Genomic DNA, 6,148 nt, shown 5'->3' on the forward strand with positions numbered 1-6,148 from the left:
ATGTATACATAATATATATGTATATTATATGTGTGTGTGCGTATGCGTGAGTGTGTTTCAGATATATATACGAGGAAAAGAGTAGAATGTTTACGTTTCTTCGGAAACACGGAGAAGCAGGAAACTCCAAGACAGAAGAAAATTTAAATCGCCAACAATCACGTGCGGTTACATTTTTGATGTTAAGTGACTAGAAGTAGGACGCTGTGGCTTCCAGTTAAAGAGATCCTCCTGCATAAATATTTTTATATTTTATATGATTTTATATGTGGTTTGTGATTGCTGCATATGTCATTTGTTCTTATCTTGTATCATTTATTTCATTCAGCCATTAGATTGCGGCCACGCTGGGACATCACCTTGAACAAGATTTAGTCAAATGAATCGACCCATGTACTTAATTTTTGACACCGGGTATTTAATCTATCCGTCACTTTTCCCGAGCCGCTAAATTACGGGGACGTAAGCAAACCAATACTAGTTGTCGAGATTTAGCGGTGTCAACACACATGCACAAACACTCACACAGACACAGACAGGCACACAGACACAGACACACACATAAACACTCACACACAGATAAACACACACACACATACACACACATACACATACACAGACACACCTATGCCTTATGTGTTTATATTACAACACATATCATTTATTCTATCGCATGTACGAGTGTTGTACATTGCCACATAATTCTCGATTGTTTTTTAAAGATAAGCGCTCTTTTAAACCGGTCGTTTAGTGTAGTAAAGCCTTTAATGCAAAACCATAAAGCAACGCGATCTGGAGGCTGAGAATGTGATATTCTTAGGTATATAGCTTAAGTTTCCTTTCATTTTTCTTTTCCTTCTGTTTGATTTAAGCATCGTATATGTTGTGTGTGATGGTCTTCTGTTAGACTAGGTTAGTTTGAAACTGTGCAAATAATAATAAATAAGAAACATATGTGTGTGCGCGCGCGAGCATGTGTGTGTGTGTGTGTGTGTGTGTGTGACATAGATAGCAGAATCATTAGCGCTTCGAACGGAAGCGTACTGGTATTTTTTATAGCTATTGGCACTCAAAGTTCAAATACTGGCGAGCTCACTCTTTCAAGTCATACTTTCAAGTTGGAAAACCAAGTTCTTTTCCAGAGCAACGAATTTGCGTGAATATCAATGCATAATATGAAATACCTTGCTACATCTGTATTGCGTTGTGAGTGGATATTCTCACTATAAATCGACCTCGTAAATAATAAGGTCATTACCAAGCATTGGCATTGTTTCTAATACAAACAAGAACTACCAATGAAGCTGTACCACTCGCAAATCAAATGTGCATAGATTCATCGGATTCAATGCAACAAGAGGACTATGCAAAGTTTCATACATATATGTCTTTGCATGTGTGTTTACGCGAAATAAACTCTCTGGGTATAATCAGGTTTGACAACTGAGTAAATTTAAAATGTTTTCTACTTTTGAATGAAAGCATTGCATTTCCCATTTGTCAGTATTACTTTTTAAAATATCCATGAAATTCCCGAAGTCCAATTCTCCATTTTCTATAAACATTTCACTTTTTGTTCTATAATAAATCAATATTTAATTTGGTCTTTCATTTACAAATTTACAAGCTGATTAAAAGCCGTCGATTAACAGAACGTGAAGGTTGCGTTGCTAGCATTTTAGATAATGTTAGTTAACCCATTAATGCATAAATTTAATTTTCATTCTATAATTAATAAAAAATAAAATATCATAAGCAGTATGGAGGGCAAAGTCATAATATGATGATTATATGATAGTTCGGATTCGTGAAAAGTTGATAATATACGAAGAGTTTTAAAATCCGAGAGAAATACATCGTATTGTAGAATTTTCTAACTTTAATGTATTGGGAACATTCTGCTTCAATGGGTTTATTTTGTTGATTGTTTGTGCAAGCATGAATTACTGTGATGTGCAAGTATTTTATAATCAGCTGTAAGGGAAGATGTTTTTAAAAGATCATTTACGGATCTGCATTGTAATACGAGCTGACTGAAATCGTATAACGTATCATCATTTTTCTATTCTTTTGAAAAATATTTCACATGAAGAAGGTATTAGTTGATGACATTTCATTGCAGTGAATATTACAGTGAATGACTGGTTATTGAAACATTCAATTCGATACAATATATTATCTTGAATATATTACCTTACATTTCGTTACAGAGGATTTTGCTCCGAAGCTAGGGGCATTGTGATATATAAGTGAGATCATAGAATTGAGAAGCATACAATTGAGAAAAGTAATAAGGAGGATACAAGAGGCAGTCGATAAAGCAAGCTTCTATATATGGCTGAAACGAGAAGACCCAAAATGGCTTGAAAGCCATAACATGTCGATTAGAAGATAGCGTCGCTAGGTGAGGCTGACTGGCACTTAAGCAGCATTGCTGATTGACAAGTGGGCCAAAGTAGCGATCACGTTCATTGCGCACCCGTCTGGTTCGAAGGATTGTGCCACCAAACAGCTAGTCGGATCTGCCTGCTGGAAATGTTCCATCATGACACTGTTGGAAGGTAGGTTTAGAGAGGATGCGGGACAAAACTACGCGTCCTTCGCCTCCGTTGGTCAGTTGAAACTTAGATAGTGCCATGTGACATTTAGCTTTTGCCGGCTGCTGCAGCCTACCAGTTAGTATTTAAAGGGAAATTTGGCTGGATGGTCATTTACCACTGACATTTGTTGACGCTGCATCAAAGAAACCAAAGAACGAAAGAAAAAAGGAAAAAGAAAAAAACGTACCCAACACCAAAGCTAGAAACACCTCCGAAAGCGGGGTGCTACGTCGAAAACGGTAGAGGAGTAGGGTCCGAACCAGACATGATTCCTCCTGATGATGTCTTTAGCCACTGGATCCTATAAAGGAGCTGTTGAGGTAGCGAACCGTGAAACGTAGTTGGAATTCCTTCTTACCATGGTGATGAAAATGACGAAAACAAAACAATGGCAGCAGGCATTAAATCCGCAATATATAAAGAACGGCACTCTGATCCATGCTTGATTATACATGTGCAAAACTGCGCTCTTGGACTAATAATGCTGAAGTTTTATAAAATGCTTGAATATGCTGAAGTCTCCTCCAACAATATATAGTTGAATAGAATATAAAGCCAGTTCTATGTTCTAACACCATGTAGCTAATTACTAATTTAAAAGTTACTACCTGTGTGTGTGTATGTGTGAAAGGAAATTTAAAGGAAGGTGACGTAAAAACAATCCAGGGACGACAGACATGGAATTCTTCACATCCGACATGAAGATTAGGATCAGTATAGCTTTGGTGCGTTTAAATCACGAAATATAAACCCATGGAACCACTCTTTTAGTCAGTGAATGTAAAACATCACTGAGGTGACGGGCATAACAAAAATAAGACGAAGTATATGGTTGACAACAACAAAAGAATGTAACGGTAAATAAAGGATATAGGAACAGTCCAGATACTTATTGATAAGACCTCATAATGTATTTCTCTTTCTTTGAGGGACAGGCAATATATTTTTTTTCCAGATGCTCTTAAACGATGCAATGTGATTGCGCCACCGATGTTTGAAAAGGTCACATTTTACACTAATATATATATATATGTATATTTGTACTTGTTCTGACAGTATATTTGTATATAATGTTCTTACAGAGACACTCGTTGTTATAGGACATATGGTCCTGTCTCTACAACTATATATTTTTAACATAATATCTTTCAAATTAGTTATTTCTGTTGTCACCTTTCTTATTAATTTTATTGACATGTTTATTGTTGTTGTTACATTCTTTATTGTCCCTTTGTAATCCCCAATATTTAAATTTATAGCATTCTCATCGTTATTTAGGTTATATATGCCAACGTCGACATTCGTACATTAAAATAATTTTGATAATTTTGATTACTTCTTCCACTATTATTTGTATGCTTATTTGTGCGACATACGTTAGCTCGCACTCTATTTGTTGATATTTGAAATTGCTTGTTTCAGCTTCCTGTTATTAAGTTTATGAATATGATTTTCGAGGTTCATGCGATGATGCTTAAGGCAGCTTCATTCAGATGTCTGTTAAAAACTGCATAGTTTCTACAAGATTTAGGACAATGTCTATTCCCGAGCAATTTTAGTTCATGCATGTCATCCAAATTCGGGATTATACCACACTACACTACATTTATAAGACTTATTATTCAATTTAATGTAACAGTTATAGTTCACGATAAAGTCATGACAATAGGAAATCCAGTTATTTTTTTTCTTTTATTTCTTTTTGCTTTATTCGTATCCTTATTCACATCTTTTGTTTTATTTGCAATATCGTTTAGTCTTCTATATGAATATCAATTTGAACTTATCTTTTCTGTAGGGTCATCACTACTACCGGCATTCTCTTTTTGTTCACTATACAACCTACCTCCATATATTTTGGTGTTTTTATTTCCATTGTTATATCTATTTTTATATAACTACACTGTTCTTAGGTATATATATTATTTTCAGTAGATCCACCACCAGCAAATGCTGATTTTTTATAATAGTTGATGAACGAGTTGAATATTACTTCGTTCTCAGAATGTTTTGATATTTTATTAGACACACGGTTTACGATTCCGTTTATTTAATATTTCGCTAGGTGTATGCTTATATTTACTGTTTCATTTTTTCATGGTAAGATTTGTATAAAGTGTGATATCCACATTATATACGTAAGCAGTTTTATCTGCTAGTACCAAGATACTTGGTGCCGTTTTTAGTTCCTCTAGTATTTTTTTCAATTTACTCTGGTGCTGGTTGTGCCACGTACGAAATTTCCTAGTTTTTGTATCTTCGTGAAATTGTATAGTTCTTCAATAGTGTATGTGCGTGTTTGCTTAAACCGTGCAAATATTTTGTTTGAACATTGCATTTCATATTTTTTCCGAACAAAGGATTGCATATAATTTTTCCATAAATATTATCTTTGAATTTCAGTGTGCTAAATATCTCGAATTTCACTGCAAAATGAAATGATATTAAATGTCCTACACGTGATTTATATTTGCATTAATCGACGAAACATTGAATGCAGGAAAATCATACCGCACATAATAGAATAGAGAACCGCACCCACTGCAAATCGTTACATTGTCAGAACGACTTCCGATTCGTAGAACATCTATTATATACAACACTTCACGTACGCTTTACCAAGATTGAAGCATGTGCAATTAATACGCGATTTCTTTCTCATATAAGGTTGTATGAAATATGTTCAACTCTTTTCACAAGGACGATTACGTATAACTAATAGAACTGTCCGTTCACATACTAAGAATTCTCTGAGGGAAAATAGTCCACAAACTGGCATTAATTATATGCAACCAATAAAATCTGATAGCAGCTATTGCACACCTCACATGCTTGAAAGGCTGGCTACCAATATCACAATATATACAACGACTTTAGCTCAAAGAGTTTTCTTGAATAAGATTCGTTCAATTACCTACATAAAGCTCGAGCCATAACATCGATATTCTAGCCTTTTCACACATTTACTGTTTGTTGAACCATAGTAATTGATTGAATAACTGAATGAGAAACACAGTTGTATTGTTAAATTACATAAGGTGGGATAAGGAAAATGATTTTATATTCATAATTTTTGCAAGACCAGTTTACGACATAACACAAAAGAGGGTTTAACAAGGAATAATTAAAACTGGATCCACGATATGTTGAATCAAAGATATCATATTACATTTCGAATTCTGCAAACCCATTTAAAGCATCGACGATATTTTTTCTTCAATTTCTATTACTAATTCTTCCAATACACCCATCAGTATCACTGCTGCAGCTTCTATTATTGCGTCTACTACTATTACTACTACTACTACTATTTCTACCACTATTACTACTACTGCTGCTGCTACTACTACTACTACTACTACTACTACTACTACTACTACTACTACTACTACTACTACCAATAATAATAATAATAGTAATAATAATAATAATAATAATAATAATAATAATAATAATAATAATAATAATAATAATGATGATATTAATAATAATAATAACGATATTAATAATAATAATAATAATAATAATAATAATAATAATAATAATAA

General features: G+C 33.8%; 1 protein-coding gene across 4 annotated transcripts in view; it reads left to right on the plus strand.

Annotated features, from left to right (window-relative positions):
* Nucleotides 1–6,148, plus strand: part of LOC106877599 (probable G-protein coupled receptor CG31760) — a 1,064,573-nt gene that overhangs the window by 282,285 nt on the left and 776,140 nt on the right. The window lies entirely within an intron of this gene.

The sequence above is a fragment of the Octopus bimaculoides genome, chromosome 9 (genome assembly GCF_001194135.2).
Source record: "Octopus bimaculoides isolate UCB-OBI-ISO-001 chromosome 9, ASM119413v2, whole genome shotgun sequence".
In the NCBI taxonomy this organism is placed as follows: Eukaryota; Metazoa; Mollusca; class Cephalopoda; order Octopoda; family Octopodidae; genus Octopus; species Octopus bimaculoides.